The sequence below is a fragment of the Phalangium opilio genome, unplaced genomic scaffold, assembly GCF_054372755.1.
Source record: "Phalangium opilio isolate 3A_F unplaced genomic scaffold, DU_Popi_V2 ptg000041l_1, whole genome shotgun sequence".
Lineage (NCBI taxonomy): Eukaryota > Metazoa > Arthropoda > Arachnida > Opiliones > Phalangiidae > Phalangium > Phalangium opilio.
This window is the reverse complement of record NW_028324165.1, coordinates 7853060-7878530: the sequence shown is the minus strand read 5'-3', so window position 1 is coordinate 7878530 and position 25471 is coordinate 7853060. Positions and strand designations below refer to the sequence as shown.

Sequence of the window (25471 nt, the reverse complement as noted above, 5' to 3'; positions counted from 1 at the left end):
GATGCCTAAGTGTTCGCGCGCCACAGTCCCAGTACCCCTTTCAAAATACAAGGGGGGACGTAAAAGGAGGCCGGGCTATTTCGCTGCCTCTCCTCAGTCGGAAAATACGTAGTAATTTTCGTCATTCGCGTTGGTCGCGCTGACGTGAGTTTTCAAGAACCAATGAGATGCTGGTTGTAATTTAGAGGCGGCGGGGATTAACTCCGGACCGACGTAACGTTTGGACTGGAGATAAAGCTGGAAATGTGGCGAATTTATACCTTCTACCTATTAAACTAGATATCGCTTCTTGGTGGCGTCAAGTACATTTGTATTGCGTTCTTGAAAACATATTTTACCTATTATGCCGTGTACCTTCTAACAGACTTGTCTCGCCAAAGTTATGTACTTTTATAGTGACCTTGGCCTTTTGAAATTTGAACATAACACATACCTAGAACTTAGTTTTCCATGGAAAACGTTTCAAATAATATTCGTAAAAAGCAAAGTTTAATTAAAACATTCTTTGGTGTTGTTCTAATGATCTCACGTTGAAAGACGATTCTTTCCAATCATTTAACCAACCTAATATTCTCAATTAGCAAATTCAAGCTTCAAACTAAGGAGGGTAATTATAGGACCGAATTACAGTGGGATGCTGGTTCTATGGGAAATCAATCAATTTTGAGTCGAAAACGTAATCTATGCTTTTATGACCAGCGGATTTTGAATGTCCCATAAGGGATACACCACCTAACACAAGGTATGATTGAAGTGGTTTATCGATGACCCCTTAAATATAATTAAGAAACTGATTAAGACAATGATTTCTAATTTAATTAAGGGGTTATTCCTATATCACTCCAATGTTCATAACTAAGTTCAATGTTTATTATGTACCTTACTGGGCAAATTCAGTCATAGAATTTACATGCCACGGATAGCAACCGCGAACAGGGATAGATTTAATTTTAGAAGTAGGAATGGGGAACGGTTAGTATTTACTTCAGTCGGACTCATAGACCACCCAGTATAGAGCCCCTCCCTCCAACACGTAACGAAAAGTTTAAATTATCTTATGGGCTCGCATAAACTACGTTTTGATGACGTTGCTGACGGGGACGGCGAAAAATACGTAATTCCTTTATACCTCTGTCGCTATGACCCGCCTCTTCTTTCATACCCCCCCCCCCGTCCCGTGGAAGGGGGTCCGGGACTTTGACGCGCGCCCAGATTACTCTCTTCTCCATTCCTACTTCTAAAATTAAATCTATCCCTGGCCAGGGATAAGCTGAAAAAGTCAGGGATTTTCAATAGAACAATTTCGTCCGAACCCTTTAAGCCCATGGTTCTATGGCAGGCTTTCCAAGCTCCAAGATCTAGGCCTATTCACGTTATAAACTGGATGGGTCCACAGTCATTCTTAAAATGAAGCCCGTCGATATAAAATACTTGGCAGATAAATAATAAAAATAAAATATGTAGGTCATGACCAAACTTCTCTCTGAACTCGTAAGTCGTAACGAACCCCCTAAGCAGCTCTCCCATGTCTTTCCAAATGAAATCTAATTTAGCTTTTCCCCGGAGCCCTATTCAGTCAACACCTACCGCTACCGACCGTCAAAATGGACCGGACCCCAAAAATCCAATACCAGAAATCGAAGTTTTATCCCCCTTGATTTACTACCAACTTTATACCAGACTCGAAAGAGAGGCTAAAACTATTTTTTTGGTGTTATGAGAATAATGTCATATTTGATTTACCAGATATGATTGCGTATAAAACTGCTTGGGTTTCTTACATCATAAATAAAGGTCCTTAATAACCTATCTGTCTGATTTATCAACGCCAGCTTTAATTGCTTACTGGGACATATAAGGGAAGCGGTGTAAAAATCAACATACCTAACACCATAAGTTCATAAGATATGTTGCTCCATAAGTTTGTCACTGGTAACTTAGAAACTGTAGCTTGTAATTTTGAAGTGATTGAAGTAGGTCGTAGATTCGAGGTAAAGCGAAGTGCGCCTGGTTACTGGACGCTGCTGTCAAAGGCTTAGTAATGCAGACTAAATAGGAGCTAGATGGAAGTCCTGCAAAATTAAGCACCGAGTATAGCACTTCAATTCTCGCTTGTCGTTCTCGGACTAGTTATCTCGAGCTGTAACGAAGTATATGTAGTGTCATACTTATCATGTAAACATATCTTATAAACTTATGCTATAATGTAGCCACTGTAGTCCCACCTCTTTTGAAAAGGGTCCTTTTCAAACTATTTAAGCACGATAATGTTTGAACTGAAGTTAGGATTATGACGTTTCGTGTTCCCTTTGAAGTCTATATATAGCGAAATTTAATATCGGTAAAATGACTCAGTTTCTTCCAATATCTTGAAAAGGAAAATGTTTAACCTTGAATTGGACGTATAGTACATACGTCATTTAACCAACGATATCAAACTTATTTTTATATGATTTTCTCTGAAAAACTTTGATTTTGTGATGGATTTTTAATATGGTATCATTGAGACAGGCTGTAAGACCATAAACATACAGTGACCATACATATAAGTATAGTATGTAGAACAAGTAATGATCGGAGTTTTTTTTTAAGGATGGCCCCTTAAGTTTAATTAAGAAACTGATTAAGACAATGATTTCTAATTTAATTAAGGGTCATGCATCAAATACTGTAATCATAATCATACTCTTCTTAAGTAAGAGTGAAGAGGCCACGGTTTACAAGTTATTATTGCGGTATTTTACGGATGACCTCTTATCTTTAAGGTAAGAAACTGAAAGACAATGATTTCTTATTTATTTAATTAAGGGGTCCTACACAAAATACTCCAATCACAACTCGTAGACGGTTTAAACTTATGGCAAAATGGCTCATAGAAATTTCATTTTACACTAAAAATTTATTGATTTTCCATAGAACCATCCCACTCAAGTACTTTGGTCCTTTAATTACCCTCCCTTTTTGAAACACTGTTAAACAAGGAATTCATGTAATTTTAGAAGCAGGAATGGAGAACAGAGTAATCTGGGCGCGCGTCAAAATCCTGGGCCCCCTTCCCCGGGAAGGGGGTACGAAAGAAAAGGCCGTTCACCATTCCTACTTCTAAAATTAAACCTATCCCTGGTTTAACATACCATTCCAAAATAAAAAGAAATCAATGCAAAATTAAATCATTAATTTATACACTACTATCCATTTAAGTCGCGAATCGTAGATATTTGAAATTCAAAACACCATTGTAATTCAAATTCAAAACGTCTAACTTTTCAGCCCTGAAATTGAAAAAATTTGAATACACTTTGTAGACCGCGGTGATGCATGCATCCTAAACCTAGCTACGTCTGCTAATACCTTTTACAAATTTTCAAACATCACACCAACGCTGCAGTTCAACGAACTTTGTGTTCCCACCGTTATGTCCGTTTTAAAATTGGAAAGTTTATATCATAAGTTAATAAGATAAGTATGACACTACCTATATACTTCGTAATGCTACCCAGAGACTTACAGCTCGAGATAACTAGTTCGAGAACGACTAGCGAGAATAAAAGTACTATCACTCGGTGGTCAATTAATTTTGCAGGACCAAGTTCCATCTAGGCCCTGTTTAGTCTGCATTACTAAGCCTTTGACAGCAGCGCCTCACCAGGCGTATGTCGCTTTACCCTTAACCTACTTCAATCACTTCAAAATTACAAGCTCCAGTTTCTAAGTTACCAGTGACAAACTTAACTTATGGAACATATCTTATGAACCTTTATAATATATTTATGCAGCTAGGACTGAGGAAAATAAATACCATTAGGTTATAAAAGAAGATAAAATTTTAACACACGTAAAAAGATTAAGTTGAAAACCCTTTAGAGGGTTCCGGAAGTGTTTCTAAAGTGTATGTATATCGTTTCAGTATAATATTACAATTCAGTTAAAGGTATATACACTTGGGGGTTACGCATCTTGGGTTATGGAAGATTTGGCATGGGATGACGTTGTAAATGTATAATGTAACACTTTCGAGATTTAAAGCAGACTCAATAAAACTAAACAAGCTGGGAGGGTTTTGTTAATTAAGTTACCCAGCGTTGGTTATCTTGGTGTTTAAAGTAACTGGAAACCGTGTCCATGTAGACACTACGGGCTGAATGGCTAGGGGTTTTGCCTCCGTCGCAACCCTTGAGAAGAACTGAACCAAACTACGTCAGGTTTTAAATGACCTTACATCAGATAAGCTAAGGGCATTAGTTTTACAAACTTTCCGCTGTTTGCAAGTCCTGGAGTTGAAAGGCGGAATACTCTTTGGGAGGCACCTAAAACGATCATACGATAGATACACTCTTCATTAAACAGCGGAGCTTTAACAGTGGATTCTGTATTTATTAAGAGGACCAGCAAAAAATACACCAATCACAACTAGCAAACGGCAGGGTTGCCACAGGTCAGGGAATTCCAAATTGCGCCAAGAAGGTCAGGGAAAAGTCCGGGAATTTTAATAATTTTAACGAAGTTAGAGAAAAGTCAGGGAATTTGCCTAAAGTAGGTAAAATATGTGAAGTTTTAAACGCCGTTTTGCACGTAATCACGTTTGACCAGACATCAAAATTTCGTTAATTATTCAAAAATGTGATTTTAAATGCAGTTATTTAGTTATACTTAGAACAATGATAATAGGTCCTAAAAGTCAGGGAAAATCGTAAAAAATGTCCGGGAAAACCTGGGAAAGTCAGGAAATTTGAATTTGAAAATTTCTTGGTAACCCTGAACGGTGTGTGTCCCATGGCAGAGTCCGTCATAGAAGTATATATTATATTTTTGACTCCCATAGAACCATGCATCCCACTCACTGTACTTTGGTCCTATAATTACCCTTCCTTTTTGGAACACCTTGTATAATGGAACACCCTCTCTCCCAGTTTTCTTGTCCCCTAGTGGGTTTATGAGGTCCATGTTTTGGTTAAAGGGTTCCGAGTCGTCGCTCCCTCGAAGTAAGATTCAATTAAATTATCCACGGGAAGGCAGTATTGAAAGCACCATGCAGTTTCACAAAGAACCCTAAAGAAGTTAAAGGCGGAAGAGTACCTGCCTCTGATTACGATTACGACCTCGGGTAATACAATTTGTTTTGGAATTTTATATAGGGGGCATTGAAACTTTAATAGCCCGTTTTATAGGCAATGTAACTATTAAATGCAATTTTAAATTGCTTGATTTTAACTTATATTGAACTACCTATATATATATACAGGGTGTTTCTGATTAGTCTGCCTTCCATAAATTAAGGGGGATGTTTGTTCTTTGGGAAATCCATCGATTTTGAGTCGTAAATGTTCTGTATCCATTTTGCCACAAGGGACACCTTGTTTTCGAGTTATGATTTGACTCAGTGTTTTTGGGATGACCCCTTAATTAATTAAATTAGAAATCATTGTCTAAATCAATTCCTTAATTAAATTTAAGGGGGTCATGCCTAAAATACTCTGCGCAATCTTAACTTGAAAACAGTGACCCTTAATTAGGGCAAAATGTCTTCCCAATGAGATCACCAAAAAACCAAAAGTAAAATTCGAACTTATTTGAAATATTAAATTTTTCTTAACCAACTATAAAGACAATTTAAAGTCTATATTCAAACATATTCATAAAAGCAGTCTGGACCTTTTAAGTCAAATCGCAGACTCAACTAAATCCTTGTAATAAAATGCCGGAAAATCAAAGCCAAAGTCAAAGACCTGCTATAAATTCAAATTATAAAATAACATCGAAATTTAAAGAAAATAAATGAAACTAAATTTGTCCAAGAAACCTTCCCTTTCTTGTAAAGTTAAAAAGTAAAAGAGGAAATTATAAGGTCGCTAACCCTAACTCAATTTCCTTACTTCTCAAACCAATTTCAAAGTCGTTTTTCCACTTAACCGCTTAAAGAATTTCATCCTTTATATACTGACATGGATTCTAGACTTCCTCCTAAATTCTCCCATTGGACCCACCGATCTTAGTTCAGTACAGGAATTTCCTTACTTTCCTTATCTTCAGTGCAACCCCAGCGCAGTATTTCCCACTACAGTACTGCTCTTTACGTAGCACCACTACTATATCTTTGCATAAGTATGCCAAAGATTTAAGCCAACTCTTTATTTAGCTGCAATGTGTTGTTACCTTTTTAAGTAGCTATTTAACCTATTCAAGTATTACTTTTAATTTTCTTACAACAATTCGTGTTTCATGTGTTGACGAAAACAGACTTTTAATTTGAAATTATTTCAATTAAAACGCTGTTAAGTTAAACGGTTGATCAAGTAATGTTGATTTTTAGTTCGTTCTAATAGTAAAGGTCAAATTACAACAATTCGTGATTCATGTGTTGACGAAATCAGACTTTTATTTTAAAATTGTTCCAATTAAAACGCTGTTAAGTTAAACCGTTGATCAAGTAATGTTGATTTTTATAACGTTCGAATAGTAAAGGTCAAAGGTAAAATTCATTAAGTCAAAGGTTACGTTTGCAGTGGTTTATCAATAGTTGGCTTTGCACGGCTTTCATATTTCTTGACTTATCTGCAAATTAAGGTAAAATCTAAAGCATTTTACCATAAGTTCATAAGATATGTTCCTCCATAAGTTTTTCACTGGTAACTTAGAAAATGGAGCTTGTAATTTTGAAGTGATTGAAGTAGGTCATAGATTCGAGGTAAAGCGATGTACGCCTGGTGAGGCGCTGCTGTCAAAGGCCTAATGCAGACTAAATAGGAGCTAGATGGAAGTCCTGCAAAATTAATTAACCATCCGAGTGTGGTACTTCAATTCTCGCTTGTCATTCTTAATTGAACTAGTTATCTCAAGCTGTAAGTCTCTCGGTAGCATTACGAATAGTATAACTAGTGTAATACTTATCATGTAACATATCTTATAAACTTATGGTTTTTACCTAATGTTTTTTCATGCAAACAAGCCCAAAGTATCACACTTATCTTTAAGTATATTACTTATCCTTCCATCTTTTTCAATTGGTAAACGCTCCAGTGAATAAAATCGACAAAGCGTTTAGTAAGGGGGATGGGAAACTCCCGGAAAAACGAGAGGGGGGAGGTGTGCAGCAGGATGGTTCCCAGGAAAGGAAGTGACGTAGCGTCCAAGTGGCTAGCATAAGATAGATGGGAATTTCAACTCCCCCTTTTGCTCCCAACGTGGTCGATCGGATCTTGGGTTCCCCGGAAAAATGGGGATGTTCCTAGATGTATTCCAGGCCTTTCTTCTGGTCAGTTCGTGATGTATAGAAATTGGGTTAACTTTTTATATTGTATCATAACTCTGTAATATTATTTGTAAGTATGCGTCGAAAGGCTATTTGCTATGATCCCGCTTCTTTTATTGGAGGGCTGCATCCAGGTGGTGTGTTTTACCCCGAAACAGAAGTAATCGCCTACTGTGATCTTTGTCTCTGACTGTAATCCGACTCGACCAAGTAAGGAAATTAAAAGTCGAACATGCGTCTTTTCTGTCTAGGTTTGTTTGAAAACTTTTAAACCAAGGTAGCGCAACAGTCACTTGTATCATTCTCGCCTGTACAAAATCATCGCTTACTGTGATTTCTATCTCCATACTTATCCCGACTTGACCACAGCATTCTGTTCCCGGTTTGGATTAGATATTTTTAATCGAAGATGGCGCTGCAGTCTGTTTAATTTTCTCTCGCATGGACTAAACCATTATAGCCTACTGTGATCTTTATCTTTACCTGTAACTAGACTGGACCTAGGAAGGTATAACACCTCACAGTAGGACATGACTCTTATACAGATCTGTTTTGTATTCAACCTTAGTTTGTAGGAGAAACTTGTAAACAAAGATGGCGCTGGACGCTATCATCTTTTTAATTTAATATTGCATGGATGAAACCATCGCCTACTTTGATATCTCCTGATTGAGTCGGGTTAAGAATAGAGGGGAAGGAAAAATCACACTATCCCATGCTTCTTTTTTACGAAGACTGCCCAGCAGATTTTTTTCCATAGTAGATACCCCTAAGGCAGACCCATACTTATGTAGCGTATTATAGCTCTATGATTGCACCAATATATTTTATTGGTTCTGCGTTTCTTTGTTGTGTATTTTTTATTTTGAAGTTGTAAATACGTGCTGCTTGAAACAAAGTATGGATAAATGAATGCTCCATGCCTTTAAGGGTATTACGCTGTGTAGGAAAATAGCATAGGGTGCCATTACTATGATAGTTCTTTTTCTTATGGATGAGATTTAAGATTGGGTTGCGGGTCTTGGAAAATGCCGGATAATAATTGGGTAAAGATTTTTCTAAGAATTCCGAATTGATTTTTACCTGTCTTGAATTATACAGGGTGTTTCTGATAAGTCTGGTGGCATAAATTAAGGGGAATGTTTGTTCTTTGGGAAATCGTTTTTGAGTCGAAAATGTCGTAACTTCTATCGCCATTTTGAAACAAGGGACACTGTTTTTGAGTTGTGATTTGATGGGTGTTTTAGAGATGACCCCTTAATTAAATTATTAATTAATCATTGTCTAAATTAGTTTCTTAATTAAATTTAAGGGGTCATCCGTAAAATACTCTTAACAATCTTAACTCGAAAACAGCATTGTCCCTTATGGCCAACAAAATGGAGGCGATAGAAGCATGGAACATTTTCGACTCAAAATGGATTTCCGAAAGAACAAACATCCCCCTTAATTTATGCCACCAGACTTATCAGAAACACCCTGTATACTCAATATTTCAGAAGAACCAGTTAAAATATACGATAACACACCGCGTCAAGACTATTTCGTTACATTCATTAGGACCACCATTTTCCAAGATGGCCGACCTTTAAAACCTTGATAGTTTTATGAAATTGTAGGCTTAAAGTATATTTCAATTGCTTATGTTTTACAGTGCAAGGGTATTGCGTCAGTTAGGATAAAATCGATTAAGTCCTAGTTCACATTCGTTCTAAAAAATAGTATTGTAACATTTCAGTACCCCTTAAGTTCCCTGAAGAATGCCAAGTAGTCAAAATTTCGTTCCAAAAATGCCCTTCAAAGAAAAGAAGTGAAATCAGCGATGCTTGAGAAGCTTCCATTTTTCAATTTGAGATTTTCTTTACTTTGCATATAGGAATATCGACAAACCAATAAATGTTTTCCTCAGGGGGGCAATAAAAAAATATTATCCTTTCCTTTGGTTGGCTAGCTTCCTTTTTGATGTAGTTCGAAATCCAGGGTCCGTCTCGGGCCTATCTCGATAACCATCTTGAAATCCTGTTTGACTCCCAAGTGTTTTTTTCCCCCAAAAGATGTCTAACAGGCTCTCCGAAGTTCATTGACCCTCTTTTTACTTGCCCTTAGGGATAGCTAGCCGGACAGACCCCCTTCCTTTTATTGGGACACGGAAAGGGACAGAAAAGTTTTGATTTTTTTTCTTACGTTTTTTTTGGAACCAGGAAGGATGGAAGATTTTTTAATTCCTTTGTCTTTTGGGAAGTTAGGAAAAAATGGATAAGTTTATAAGGTATGATCCGTATAAGTGTGGCACAGGCACTTTCTTTGCTTTGTTATGACTTAATAACTAACGTGGTTCAACCACCTTTCGGTCAAACCATGGTCATCCAACAAAGATTCGCTAATTCGGGTTAGAATTTAGATTTGCTAATTAGGGTTAGCATGTTTTTTTTTTTTGCGAGATCTTATTTACTTTGAGAACGACGCTAGGATTTGCCAAATAACTAGGCCTAACTAAACGAGGTACCATTAAATACATCGACTTCAATGATAAGCTAAAACCCCGGTTCTTCTAATGACATCGTCTGTTGGTGCCCCTAGCGGGAGAGTCCTGAAACTTTTCGACTCTTAGATTATTTTATGGGATATGGTTTGAGTCGAAAAAGTTTCAATATTGGTCGCGGCGTGGCGCTAGAAAGGCGCTGCCCTATAAGAACGACGCGTCGTAACTCCACTCTTGTTCATCTGCGTTTAAATGTCTTAATACCGACTAACTAAACGAGATTTCAGCAGTATATTATCCAATTTATGTTTCTAAGTCTTTCCAGATGTCGCTTTACAAGAATCTGACGTATCATCAAAGATAAATAGATGTAACAGATAGTGAGGCGTTAGCGACGATCGTGTGATTTCTGTTAACCGTATTAGGGCTATCTTAGAAGCCTTAGTATGACGTCACCCCATGCTATTTGTAAATAGAGCCAAGGCAGTACCAAACATGGCCGCCCATTGCCTAAACTAAGCCTGTGACGTTTTACCTGGGCACTGACGTCGCAACTGAGATAGCTCTATACGCAGGTTTTCACACTACGAAATCTTAATTTGTTCATCTCCAAGGAAAAATTTATATATTGTAACGCATCCCCAGATTGGTTATGGCTCAAAACCCGAATTGGTTGCTGCCTATTTTCTGGGTATAGAGAAATTAAATGTGATCACAAAGATAACTGTATACTGTAATATGTATAATATAAAAGTAGATCTGCAATCACTGATTGGTCAAATTGGTCTACAGACAAAAGAAAGAAAAAAATGAAGACTTGATTGCATTTGGAGTACGTCTTAAAACAGTGTTACTATAAATAAACTACATCTTAATTCTTAAGGCTTTCATTAACCTCGCCCAGGTCCTAATTACTCTCTGTTATTTCTATTTTGCCTTCAAGTGGCCAGGTTTCGTCTACGTCACTCTAAAAATATCTCTCAACAACACCCAGTGTCAAACTTACGGAACGTTATCTTATAAGCTCATACTTTTATTCATAGATTTTTTGTGTCTTCCATCGTTAGCGCTTGTCTTGTTAAGAAAGAGATGAAAGATGAAGTGTTTTCTAATATCCTATAATCACAAGGTTCTTGTCAAGCGTAAAATTTTACGTGACTTTTTGACAGTTCCTGGTACCTCCTTTGTTTGCTTTACATATTTTATTTGTATTGTAAACAAGTTCAATAGCCTCCTTGTCTTAAAGGGATATCCTTCCGGGATAAAATTTTTGTTTCTTTTTAATCGAACTAGGTTTTATTTTGTATTGAATATATTTAATTGGAACCGTGTTTCTATCTTCAATATTAAAGAAGATACAGCAATTAGGTTTCCGTAATGGATGGCACTACGCGTTAGACTTTCTCGCTAAGCTCTGGGGAGTACCCCTATTGGACGAATCCGTCAGGTGGTACAGTACTATTCGTCCAATATTTATAAATGAAAAAGTAAAGGCCAATTCAGACTGAAATCTTAAGTTCCCGTCGATCGCCTCGTTAATTTCCCTGTTCGGACGTCACGTGAGAGAAGACGACTTAGAAGTTAGAACGAGTCGACGTCAGAACAGACGACTTAGAACGAGTCGACGTCAGAACACACGACTTAGAACGAGTCGACGTCAGAACACACGACTTAGAACGAGTCGACGTCAGAGCAGACGACTTAGAACGAGTCGACGTCAGAGCAGACGACTTAGAACGAGTCGACGACTTTTATATGGTGATTTTTGAACTTTGACTTTTGAATACTAAAATAGCTGCTCATCCAAAATGATAAACAAATACCGCTCGCCAAGAATCCTAAAACTTTTCATAATATATCGTCTGCTAAAGCGTAGCTTACTCGATCACGCGTTAATAACCTAGGCATGATCGAGTGAACTATGACTAAAGAAAATGCGCTTAAGAGGTGGCACCATCTGGACACTGCCCCAACAAAACTGAAAACTTTTAAACCATAAACCCGCGAATCTTTAGGTAGTCGTTGTCACGTGTCTAATTTATTGAGCAAAGCGACTTCACCGACTTTGACATAAGATTTTATTCGAGTCTGAATGGGGCTTTAGACTTAAAAGTCAACTTATTTCAACAACCATCAAAACAATATGTTTCTAAATTCAAAAAATCTTAATCCCTAATTGTTGTACTATGAAACAAGTTAGAAGTAATTCATCATAGCTCCGTTTCTTGTCTTCTGCAATCTGAAAAATGTTCCCCAGGATGGTTTTGACATCGATCTAGGTTCAACAAACCACAACGCGACTTCCTGGTTACAAAAATTGATGATAGAGATTGAGAATGGCCCTCTTAAAAGGACAAATCCTTCAACCCAAACTTAATGGAATTCGGGAGGGGGACCGAAGCCGGTGCTGGATGGCCCACGTATATACAATAATGCTGGGACCAGCAGAAAATTGGTTTCCTCTCAGTCAGCTTAGCCATGGACGACTCTTTTATTTCATTAATTTCGAATCGGTTTGTTTGTTTCCTTGTTGTTCTGCTTCCTTTTTAGGGATTCTTTCTTAAGTGGGTACAGAAAATGGCTTTGATTTTAAAGTGATTTACAAATAGATAAAGCTGCTGCATTTTCGGTTCGGTTCGGTTTTTGAGGGTAAATTTAATATTGGCTGGAAACTTCCGGTATATCGCTAATCATTTAGAGTATATGGGTGGTAATGGTTTATCAATCATGGTATGGTTCGATACACTAATATACAGGGTTTCCAACTATAGGTGGGTGGTTTTATGGGAAATCAATTTTGAGAATCGGAAATGTTAAGTTCTGTGTAATTTTTCCATAAGGGGCATCTTTTACGAGTTAAGATTGTCCGAGTGTTTTATTGATGACCCCCCCCCCTTCCTTAATTAAAGGAAAGTCTCAGGAAACCTAACATTATGGCTTAAAAGAACGTACTTTTTTTTCTAAAAATAGAAGGGAAAATATTAAAATAATAAATGATTTCTTATTTAAAAGTAATTATCATTTAATTGGTCTTAAAACTGCTGAGTGGTCATGTTTAAAAGTGTCTGCTAGCCAGAACCCGCACTGCAATGGTTCAACCAATCCCGTCGCGGTAAGGGGTTCGGTTTAGCAGACGCCAACTCGAAATTGATGTCCCATATTTAAGAGTGGTAGCGTGCCTGCATGCGAAGTTACAGTTTCTCGGGTAAAGACGTTTTGGCTGGGCGTCGCTTATCAGTCAGTCAGTTAGGACGTTTTCTTGCATCTTCTGTTTCTATAAATAGTAATACAGAAGAGGTATATTTTCATAACCTGGTTAATATGTGCCATGTGTGGCGCATTGCTATGTTCGATGACATACTTTTGCTAAGTAAATTTCCATGTAGCCCTCCGCCGAAAGACATACAATTAAGAGTCCATTTAGATGGATCGGACTATTCTTAATCTAATATTACCAATAGACCTAGAGGACGGAAGATGATTTAACTAAGTAGGAATAAATACAGCTTATAGGAATAAATGTGTGCCAATTTCTCAACGTTTCTAGGCGAATTTTGTGGAAAGAGCTAGACAAATCATTATGTAAGCGAATAATCTATCGTTCCACCTCGCGTGGGAGCGCAATGTTTCCTAGTAGCTGTATGTATTCTTGTCCTTAAAGACGAAACCACGTCGTAGTGATACGTAACGGAACCCATCCACAAAGTAAAATAGTCTCCACGAATTTCCCTATAATGGATCATAATATGAATGTCATCATCTCAATCATGAATATTCAACTGTAGATTGGTGTCCTATCTCTGTCTAATATATGGGCGGGGCGATGAAAGAATGAGGTAACTCAGGGGCTACGACGTCTATAGATAGTGTGTACTAAAGGGGCTAGAGAAATTTATATTTTAATTAAGGTCCTCTGAATTTTCAAATTAAAATTCAATTCGTTATTTTTTTATTTTCGAGATTTTTCCACATAATTAAAGCCAAATAGCATTATATATGATCATCATTATTATTCCTATATTTTCCTATAAAGACACATTTTTGCTCCTATATTTCCTATAAAAACACTTTTTTTCTCCTATATTTTCCTATAAAACACATTTTTTCTCCTATATTTTCCTATAAAAACACATTTTTTCTCCTATATTTTCCTATAAAAACACATTTTTTCTCCTATATTTTCCTATAAAAACACATTTTTTCTCCTATATTTTCCTATAAAAACACATTTTTTCTCCTATATTTTCCTATAAAAACACATTTTTTCTCCTATATTTTCCTGCAAAATACATTTTTTCTCCTATATTTTCCTACAAAATACATTTTGGCTCCTATATTTCCTATAAAAACACTTTTTTTCTCCTATATTTTCCTATAAAACACATTTTTTCTCCTATATTTTCCTATAAAAACACATTTTTTCTCCTATATTTTCCTATAAAAACACATTTTTTCTCCTATATTTTCCTATAAAAACACATTTTTTCTCCTATATTTTCCTACAAAATACATTTTTTCTCCTATATTTTCCTACAAAATACATTTTTTCTCCTATATTTTCCTACAAAATACATTTTTTCTCCTATATTTTCCTACAAAATACATTTTTTCTCCTATATTTTCCTATAAAACACATTTTTTCTCCTATATATTTTCTTATAAAACACATTTTTTCTCCTATATTTTCTTATAAAACACATTTTTTCTCCTATATTTTCTTATAAAACACATTTTTTCTCCTATATTTTCCTACAAAATACATTTTTTCTCCTATACTTTCCTATAAAAACATATTTTTTTCTCCTATACAATCCTATAATTCCGGAAAAAAATTCCTATTTTTCTTATATATTATTATATCATTATCACCTTTAACTCCGTCAGTAAAATGACGATCAATTTCAATTACACACATATTCATAGTGAAAATGAATAAATTCCTGATAATAGGTTTATCCAGGACTACAAAAAAGGGGGGATTTCCCTCAACTCAAATATACGGGTATTTGCCACGAACATAGCATTAATAAAACATTTTCTAACCCACTTTTCTCATCTATCCGCTCTCTGGACGTTTCTTCACTGAGTTCATTCACTCGCTTGGTTTCTGTGTAACCCCTATGAACTCTCTGTATTTAATAGGGGCTATCTTTATTCCTGGACCGTCAATGCTATATGGGTGTGAGGGGGGAGAGACCTAGTTTTTTAGGCTGTAAATCAAAATTCACTGTCCTTATTGCTATGGTATTGACAGCTCTATAAAAGTGACGATTAGAAATGATAGTTTTTATCTTTTTGTAAATTGATTACAAGTCGGATGATGAAGTGTTCATGCAAACATGGAATTTATCAGGAAAATTGGTTTATAGCAAACATGGAATTTATGGGTTCCAACTGCACTGAACAAATATGAATACAGCGTCTCGAATTTCCTGTGAATTGAGTTGTTAACTGTACTTCAAATTTAACCTGAATTTGTAATTAATCTTGGTCTGTTTTGATTTTAATGTACGTGGACTCTATCGAATTTCAAAGGATAAGGAATACTCAGAATTGTTTTATGTGAAAAGAGCTTAGGCTACACCAAGAAGGGATATCTAATTTATTAGGGAGAATGTATAAGATGCCTAGGTAATTCGCGCGCCATAGTCCGAGTCCCCCTTTCAAAATACAGGGGGGGGCGTAAAAGGAGGCCGGGCTATTTCGTGGCCTCTCCTCAGTCGGAAAATATGACTGTAATTTTCGTCATTCGCGTCGCGCTGACGTGAGTTTTCAAGAACCAATGAGATGCTGGTTGTAATTTAGAGGCGGCGGGGATTAACTCCGGACCTACGTTTGGACTGTAGATAAAGCTGGAAATGTGGCAAATTTATTCCTTCTCCCTAATAAACTAGATTTCACTTCTTGACTGACAGCAACACCGCTTCACAATGACGCTATTAATATTTTAATATTGAACAACAAAATGCGGGTTTCCTTTGCCTTTAAACGGAGAGCTCTATTTTAGTCCACGTCTCGGAACTGTAAGTTCTGCAAGCGAGAAAGCAAAGAGCCTATACTTTAATGTGTGTTAATGAGATGTGAAAGATGAGGTTTTTAAGCTCTATCCCGAAATTAGAACGGAAGCTGGCCTGAAAAAGTTCTACTTTTCTCCCCTTTCTCTAATAAATCTTTTCTCTGTAAGCGAAAAATTCCTGGAATCTCTTATAATGTATTGGCTAGGAGTAGAGATGTCCCAAAAATCCCTAAGGAGAATGGAAAGAAGCTAAAAGTTGTAAAAGGCCCGCTTCACCGATTTCCCCCCCCCCAAATATCGCGCTAAGAATAGCGCCAATCCGAAGTGGGTTTTGTTGTCTGTCTTTATGGATAATAGATAAGGTCATTCGTGGAATTGTTATTTTATTTATTTAAAGGGATAGAAGCGTAAATATACATCTTGAAATAGACTATTTTCAAAATTTGGAGGTAAAATTGAGTCCGGTGTGTTGACCACCAGGTTGGTTCTAGCAATGAGGGTATAAATATGTGGAGTAGAAGGTGTCTCGCTTTGAAATGAAAGTTTTCCCTCTCTAAGCTTCCGGTGTGTGTGTGCCCATCTTTCTCTGTTCTCTCATTGGTAGAAATACGGTGAACCGGATATTAGGAGGAAAATAACCATATCTATATAAATCAAAGTCCTGACTGACGACTGAGTGATAATCAACGCCAAGCCCAAACCGCTTGCCCTAGAAGGCTGAAAATTTGCAGGAACGTTACTCATAAGTAGTATGGGCGCACCAAGAAAGATTTTTCCAATCCGCCGCCATCTTAATAAATGGCGCCCAGAAATGTAAAAAATCTTCTCTACGCAACAAAGTCCGCGCGTTTCAACCGATTTCGCAAATATTTAGTACACTGGTTTCCTTTAACCTATAGACGGGCTGAATGGTCTTTTGGGTTTGATTTGTTGCAAGCGTTTGGGGACTTCTTGTTTACAGTTTTTTTTGGTACCGATTTTTTAAGTCTGTCTCGTTTTCTCGACAATTAATGCGAGATTTTCTTAAGTTTTAGTTTTATTTTTAATTCTTTAAGGGAAAATTAATTTGTATTTTCAAAAACTTGTACAGGACGGTTGGTTAGAATTTAAATGTTTTTCAATTTATTTAAAATTTACTAATTAGGCCTACAAAAGCAGCATGCAGATTTTCCAGTTACCACCAAGGTCATGTATATTGATTATTTTCCCAAGCTTATGTGTTTGTTATCGGAATCCTTTCATCCATTCATTAAGGAAACAATCAAATAAGATGTCAGAAACTTATGGATATTGTTTCCAGTTTATTCTTCAAAAACAGAGATAAGTCAAAATTTATATTCGAAACAAAGGCTCCGCCTATCTATTAAACGGACTTCAATAAGTTTCTGTTCATTTATTTGAAGACCTTGGAATCTTCACAAAAGAGGTTATAATATTATAGTTATAAGTCGAGATATTTGCTAGAACCTAGAAACGATATCTAGTTTACTAGGGAGAGGGTATAAGATGCCTAAGTATTCGCGCACCATAGTCCCAGTCCCCCTTTCAAAATACATGGGGGGGACGTAAAAGGAGGCCCCGGGCTATTTCGCCTCTCCTCTGTCGGAAAATAAGTAATTTTCGTCATTCGCGTTGCGATGACGTGAGTTTTCAAGAACCAATGAGATGCTGGTTGTAATTTAGAGGCGGAGATTAACTCCAGACCTACTATACGTTTGGACTGGAGATAAAGCTGGAAATGTGGCGAATTTACACCTTCTTCCTAGTAAACTAGATATCACTTCTTGCTATAGAACAATATGAAGGTTCATTTTAACCGCTTCATTTTCCGCCATCGAAACCTTTTGTGTTTCGCGGTTTTAAGGGCGCGGTCGAAAATGATTGGTAAAGACTATCAAGTGTAAGTTAGAAAGACACGGGAAAATTTACAAAGTCAGGGAAAATAGAGTCTGGCGTTTGACCTGCTTGAGTTCTTGAAGGTAGAGTGAAAAGGAAAATCATGTGATATTTTTTATCGATTCTTCTACTAATTATAAGACCAATCAGCATAGTGAAACATTTATTCAGGAAATACAGTCTCCGAATGATTTTAAAATTCAAATTAGTTAAGTTAGATATCATGGATAATTTGAAATTAGCACCTCCGACCAATCGCGTAACGCCCTGCCTTTATGTTAACAAAGTTCACGTGGCACGCACGCTTTATATCTCGTCTTGAGCAACGATTGTCAGTTCACAACGTGAACAATTTTTATCAAATCTCGTGTGCTAAATTTCATTTCACACGGAGCACGTGACACGTGAATTTTGTTAACGAAAGAGCGTGGCGTTACGTCATTGGTTGGAGGTGCCAGTTTCAAATTATCCATGAAATCTCAAAACTCATTTGAATTTTAAAATGGATGTTTCACTCCATGCAGATAGGTCTTTTAAATATAGAAAAATCGATAAAAAAAATCAATTTATTTTGCGTTTCACCCTCCCTTTAAGATTACTATATTTCGATTTCACCTTTGTTTTAATTTTAAGTAAAATTAACATTCTGTTATGCCTAAAAATTCACTTAAATATGAATTAAATTTCCATATCCATGTTCAAATCGACATAATGATCTAGTTAATTGATCTGCCTTTTACATTCAAGTATTTTTTGGTTCATAATCTTCTAGAGTGTTCTAAAACCAACCGGAAGTCGGGAAAGTACAATTTCCGTTAAAGGAAAGTTGAGTTTCCTTAGTTCTTACTCATATTCTTTATATATTACTTTGTGGCGACGCTAAACCTTGGACTCTTTCCAAATAAGCCTAATGGCTTCCTAATGCTAAGTGAAAAGAACAGTTTTTGAATTATATTTGTGAGAGGAAATGATTTAACTGTGGGAATTTTGCTCGAAATAATGATTTTTTTCTTTGTTATACTTGATTTTTTTACTAAGCCAAGTTTTGTTATTGTTAATACGTATTATATGTATTACAGTTTGAATTTCAAAACTTTAAATTAACTTTCATTTCACGAGGCTTAAATGGTTAAGCCTAAATCAAACCCTTTTACTAACACCATTATTTTGTAAGATATGCTACATGATGAGTATGACGCTACCATACTTCGTAATGCTACCTAGAGACTTACAGCTCGAGATCAACTAGTTCGAGCACGACGGAAGCGAGAATTGAAGTACTACACTCGGTGCTTAATTAATTTTGCAGGACTTCCATCTAGCTCCTATTTAGTCTGCATTACTAAGCCCAAATTTGACAGTAGCGCGTCACCAGTACGTCGCTTTACCTCGAATCTATGACCTACCTCACTCACTTCAAAATTACAAGCTCCAGTTTCTAAGTTACCAGTGACAAACTTATGGATGAACATATCTTATCAACTTATGCTAACACGTAACCTACTTAAAGATGTTACCAGAATGAAATATATAGCCTATTCAAGCAAATATTTAATGCAATATTTATTGACTTAAAATCTTTATTTAAATAAGTCCAAGTCCTGACTGATTGACACTTGACAGACTAATTGATAATCAACGCCCAGTCTAAACGGCTTTACCCAAAAGGATGATATTTTTTATATACCACTATCCCTTTACAGTATATAATTATAATTAAAATTATAATTATAATTATAATTTAATTAATATTAACGCCTTATTTATAATACCCAGGGATCGCATTAAATATTGAACCATCCCATGAAAATAAAAATGTAAACTGTATTTAAAATCAAAACCAGGAATACTTACATATACTAGGAATCATTGCGTAGCCATTTTCACTCAACGTACCCAGCCTTTTTTTGTTTTTAAGAGCTTGACTAATCATTACATATGACGAATTTTACCACCCCAACTACAAGTTGCACCTTGCAACCGTATGACCACGCTCTGCTACCAAACAATTTATTAAATCGCAGTTAGAAAGACGCCATCAGAATTTTCAATAGGCGTGACGGATAGTAATTAAGTTCTCAAGCCCGTCCCACATGGAAATCAACATGGAAGATATGGCGGCGTAATGATTCCTAGTAGCTGTATTTATTCCTATCAAAATTTATAGTAACTTAGTGAGGCAGCATAAACAAACTGCACCCCTTTGAAAAATTAACGTTTGGTTCCGGTGTAATCATTCATTTGTCTAGCCCCCCTAGAGGAAATCCTAGATTTCACGATAGGCGATAAAACCTTACAAAAGCCTTAGAAGCCTTAAGGCACCCGCGACTAGCTTGCTTGGCACCGTGACCCAGTAACCTTAAAAATAAAAATTTGGGACTCCCGTCGTCCGCGTCGCTCGTGCAATCCAATCTCCATGCAAGGTGATAATTTTCTAAAATCGGTGCGGATATAGGCGGGGTTGTTATACCTTTTTAAGGGTTAACGGGTTCAGCACGTCCATAAACTCTTTTAAAAATATGCCTTTAATGACTGACGGAGTAAACCTTGGTTGGTGCATGCTGGGGAAAGTTTGCGTTGTCGTTTGAGTGGCAGGCTGGGTAGCTGAACACGGGACTATTTTTAAGTTTCTAATACCAAGGTTGTTTTGATAGAATATGATATGTAGATAGGTGCTTTACCTTAATTGACGTTCATTTGTTGTTGTTGCTGCTGGTTTAAAAGAGTAGTAAGTGACCTGACTATCATTTTTAATTGGTTTAGAATGATGAAATAATCTATATGTATGTTATTAACGAATTTTATCAAAAGATTTTATACATTAAAACTATATATAGGTAGCTTCAAAGGCACTGGTGTTGTCCATGTTTTCAAGTATTTAAACTATCAAAACTTTAATCTTAATATGATTTAGTGAATGTTTATTTACCCATAAGAAATGCCTTTTTGAAGCCGGGATTCTGTGAACCCTCAAGGAATTCACAAAAACCTCGCAAAATATTCTTAAAAACTCACAATAAATACCGACACATAAAGAAAACATAAACATTTCAAAAAAGTCAATAACGTATTGGCAAATTCAAAGAATCTCGTCTCAAATCACAATAATAGAATAACGTAATTAAAAGCGCGTAGTTAATTAAGTATAAAATTAACTTAGGTTATAATGTACCAGCCTGCAAGAACACAATTAAGTTTTCTAACAGTTTCTAAGTTTCTCCGTGAACACCGATGTTTAAAAGAAACAACATGTCTACAGGGGCTATAGGATTAATAAGGGCTCATCTTCCCCTAAATGTATGCTTTGCCCTAAGAATTGTTGTGCAGCAGAAAGGACTTTACTTCCCCTAAATGCTTGGTTTGCCCTGAGATGTAGTGTGCAGCAGAAACAACATTTCTACAGGGGCCATAGCATTAACAAGGGATGAATTTCCCTAAATGCTGGCTTTGCCCTGAGTAATATTGTTAGCCAGAAACAAAGCAACATTTCTGCATGGGTTGTATTCTAATAATGTAACTTTAAATTTGAAATCGCTTTTAAAACTGTTTCTGGGAATTTGGAAATGATTTTCCATTTTGCAAATGCGTTTACGCAAATTAGGCTTAACGATATTTTTCTTTCTCTCTGCTGGTATTTTCTCTCTAGATTTGGTAAACACGGAAGTATGGTACCATTTGGAGCATCATCATTCAAAGGAGATCACATACCCGACTTCCAAAAATAGAATCCTCCATCCAGTCAGTGACGTAAGCAGTCGCCCATTGTACGAGAAAACAAACGAGGACGAGATGCGAAGGATCTGGAGTAAGGTAAGGAAAGATTTGCCTTGTATATTGGATTTCGCATATCGTAAGGAACATTGTAACAATAAGTGTTCCTTTTAATAATGGTAATGTGAGGTAGATCATCTACTAGATGCAGAGGAAGTTAGATCTTCGTTTGAAGTTAGCAGTGGTGTCAGGTCGAAGAACTATGCCTACAAACCAGAAATACTGGTATATTTAAAAACGTTTGTGAAATTCAGGAAAATTCATCGTAATATTTGAAAGTTTTACTAGAATTCAATGAACGTTCAGGGATTTTTCAAAATTAGTATCTTTAGAGAAACTTTAAAAGTTTTAGTAAAATTTATTGAAAAGTAAGGGATTTTTTATAATGTAGTAAATTTTACACAAAAATAATGGATTTAGTATTTGACGAGATTTCATGAAATTTTTTAATAATTTACTAAAATTTATAGAAAATTCAGGGAGTTTAAATAATTAACTAAAATATATTGAAATCTCGTGGTTTAAAACATAAAAATCTTAAGTTGAGAGAAAATTCAGTGATTTTAAAATATTACTGAAATAGAAATTTTATGGATTTTTTTAAATCTACTAAAATTGTGAGAAAATCCAGGATTTGAAAAAAGGTAAAATTTATAGAAAATACGGGAATTTTAATAAGGGACGAACATATTCAAAAATGGCATACTTACGACTATTTTATCACTTAATTCCATCGCATTATACCTGAATTCTCGGAACCTCTTACTCTACCCTTTTCGGAATTCGCGGAGCGCCAAGGTATTTATTCTGGACTAGGCGATACCTGTAGGAATTAATATATCCCTCATTTTGTCATCGTTAAGCCTTGGCGCTGTGCGGGGGTGTTTGCTATATCAGATATTGCTTTTTATGATTTACTATCCCATCCCCGAAATAAGCAACTTGGCCACGGGAGGTCCAAGATAGTACCGATTTTATTACAAATTTTAAGTTTGTTTACTCTCTAAAAGATGTATAGGAAGTCCATTATATCTTTTATGGTGTTAATGACATAAACATGATTATAAAGTTATATCAGGGATAGATTTAATTTTAGAAGTAGGAATGGAGAACGGCTAATTAGTATTTACTTCAGTCCGACTCATAGACCACCCAGTATAGAGCCCCTCCCTCCAACACGTAACGAAAAGTTTAAATTATCTTATTGGCTCACTTAAACTACGTTTTGATGACGTTGCTGACGGGGACGGCCAAAAATACGTAATTCCTTTTTACCTCTGTCGCTCGCTATGACCCCCTCCTCTTCTTTCATACCCCCCGTCCCGGGGAAGAGGGTCCGGGACTCTGACGCGCGCCCAGATTACTCTGTTCTCCATTCCTACTTCTAAAATTAAATCTATCCCTGGTTATATTTAATAATTTTTTTATGATCTTATCTGAAATTGAAACCTATGGTGTTCCAAAAAGGTTGGGACCGTTGGGTAATTAGACGACCGAAGTACATGAGTGTTTTACGGATAACCTCTTAAATTTAAGTAAGAAACTGAAATAAAATGCTGATTTAATTAAGGGGTCATCCACAAAACACTCCACAATCAAAACTTGAAAAAGGTATCCCTTAGGACAAAATAGCAATAGAAGTTACATTTTCGACTCAAAATTTATTTCAAAACCTACTATTCAATGTTAGAATCGTAAAATATCATTTGAGTTTCTGGTACGAGAAAAATTGCAGGAAAAAAACTAATTTAGAATTCAAGGCGGCACAAAATGTAAACAAAAATGGAGGGTAGCTTTTTCAGTAAAGAGAGAGATGCCCAATTTCAATCGGCCTATTATCCGGAAGTATTACCACTTTGGAAAGAGAGAGAGAAAGAGTTAAGATGGAAAAATATACTAGCAGAGATATCTCTCACCAATCCCGTCAAAAAACTAGGCTAACGACTGCGTGTACAAGAACCAAGGCTTAGATAAAAATAAATACTACGTCGTATCATACGCCGGCCTACACTTTTTCCCTTCAGGCAAAGGCTTAGCTAGAGTCGACGTAAAGAGATCGGGCATTTGTCAAAATAGCTTATTTTTTCTTCGTGTTTTTGCCCTTTTATTTTCAATATTTTGATGTCTTTGCTACTTCGAGTCTTCGACTAGGGAGAGTATTAGGCCCGGATAAGGCTTAGCTTCAACTAAGATGATTGAATATGTTGTTCTACGAGTTTTCATCACTCCGTGTTGTTATATGGGGCAGTGTCAACTAGTGTATGTTGTTTTTGTACGATTCTAGGGCCTTGTTAATCACGTCAATAAAATGGGAACGTCACACAAAAACTTCAGAATGTATTTTAGGATTTAGGCCTAAATATTCTCGGCGGGATATAAACATTCCTGAATATTTTCACGTGAAGTTTAGGGATGGTCTTTAAATTAAACTGTTGTCATAGAGATCGTCATATTGATTTTTTTGTTGTTATTGTTCAAGTTGTTGTGACTGTGTAGATCACATTGAACAAACTTCCAATCAAAGAAACATACTAGAGCCGAATTTTGAATTATGTTTAAATTAATTAATATGTGTTAACAGGGATAGATTTAATTTGAGAAGTAGGAATAGAGAACAGAGTAAAGTGCAGGGGCGCGCATCAAAATCACGGACCCCTTCCACGGGACGGAGGGGTATGAAAGAAGAGGCGGGTCATATCGACAGAGGTAAAATGGAATTGCTTATTTTTCGCCGTCACCGGCAGCAACGTCATCAAAACGTAGTTTAAGTGAGCCAATAAGATAATTTAAACTTTTCGTTACGTGTTGGAGGGAGGGGCTCTTACCTGGGCTGAAGTAAATACGAACCGTTCTCCATTCTTACATCTAAAATTAACTCTATCCCAGGTGTTAATATTTAAAAATAATTCCAATTTAACAATTAAAGTTCAAAATGAATTTAGTCGGTAGGTCGTAATTTAATATTACTCTAAAAGATTCAAGCTTTTCTATTTTACTACAAGAAAGTAATGAAAAATTTAAAGCAGAGTTAGGGCTACAACCTCTGCTCTTAGTTCAATCTAGACCTAAACAACATTAAATATTCAACGTATAATTTCCGTCTCCAGACTCTAGAGGCTGTCCACTGTCGTAAATGCCATTAAATCATCATGATAAACTTTGACCTACTTAAACGTAATAACATCCTAAACACCAACTAACCTTTAGTAAACTTTGACATAAGTTTATTACGTCTAATAATAAGTCTGCATTCATCATCATAGCGCTTACGCCTACAGCGTCGTTACAGACCTGTTGACGTCACAGAGATTTTTGTTTTGGCTTCTGATATCGCGAAGAGTTAATGCCCATTCAGACTATAGACTAAAATCTTATGTTCACGTCGGTGAAGTCACTTTGCTCGCTTAGATAGACACGTGTCAACGACTGTCGACTGCGTAAAATATTTGGGGGTTTATGGTTTGAATATTTTGCCATTTCATCGGGATTCAGTGTCTGCCGAGATGGCTCCACCGAAGTTGGAGCCTTTTCTATAGCCATAGCTCACTCGATCATGCCTAAGTTACTGTCGCCTGATCGAGTGATCTACATACGCTTTAGCAGACGATACTATGAAAAGTTTTAGGATTCTTTGCGCTGTATTTGTCATTTTGGATGAGCAGCTATTTTAATATTCAAAAGTCTTGGCTCAAAAATCAACATATACGCGACTCGTTTCGTCATAAGTCGTTTGCTATCATGTATGAACAGGGAAATGAACGTGCCGACGCGAGCGATATGAAATTAACGAGGCGACCAACAGGAACGTAAGATTATATTTACTCTGGTCTGAGTGGGCCTTAGCCTTCCTCTCTGCGGTCAAGTCTCTCGGCTTACTGTCAACACTGGGGGAACGAAAAGAAACCTTTAGTGAAAACCTTTTTACTCATTTCATTGGAGACTTAGTGTCATCAACTTATAACGTAATCATATTCCCCAAAGCTATTAAAATCCACTAAGGCTTAATTTAGACATGGCTGTCGAACAATTTTAATTGCGTGTTCTAACAAGGATCGTT

General features: G+C 36.4%; 1 long non-coding RNA gene across 2 annotated transcripts in view; it reads left to right on the top strand.

Moving 5' to 3' along the window:
• LOC149679720 (uncharacterized) overlaps nucleotides 1-25471 on the top strand; it is a 109003-nt gene that overhangs the window by 66955 nt on the left and 16577 nt on the right. For both annotated transcript variants that reach the window (XR_016365879.1, XR_016365878.1), the window contains exon 2: nucleotides 21290-21453. This is a non-coding gene — a long non-coding RNA (uncharacterized LOC149679720). The remainder of the gene's footprint in view (nucleotides 1-21289; nucleotides 21454-25471) is intronic.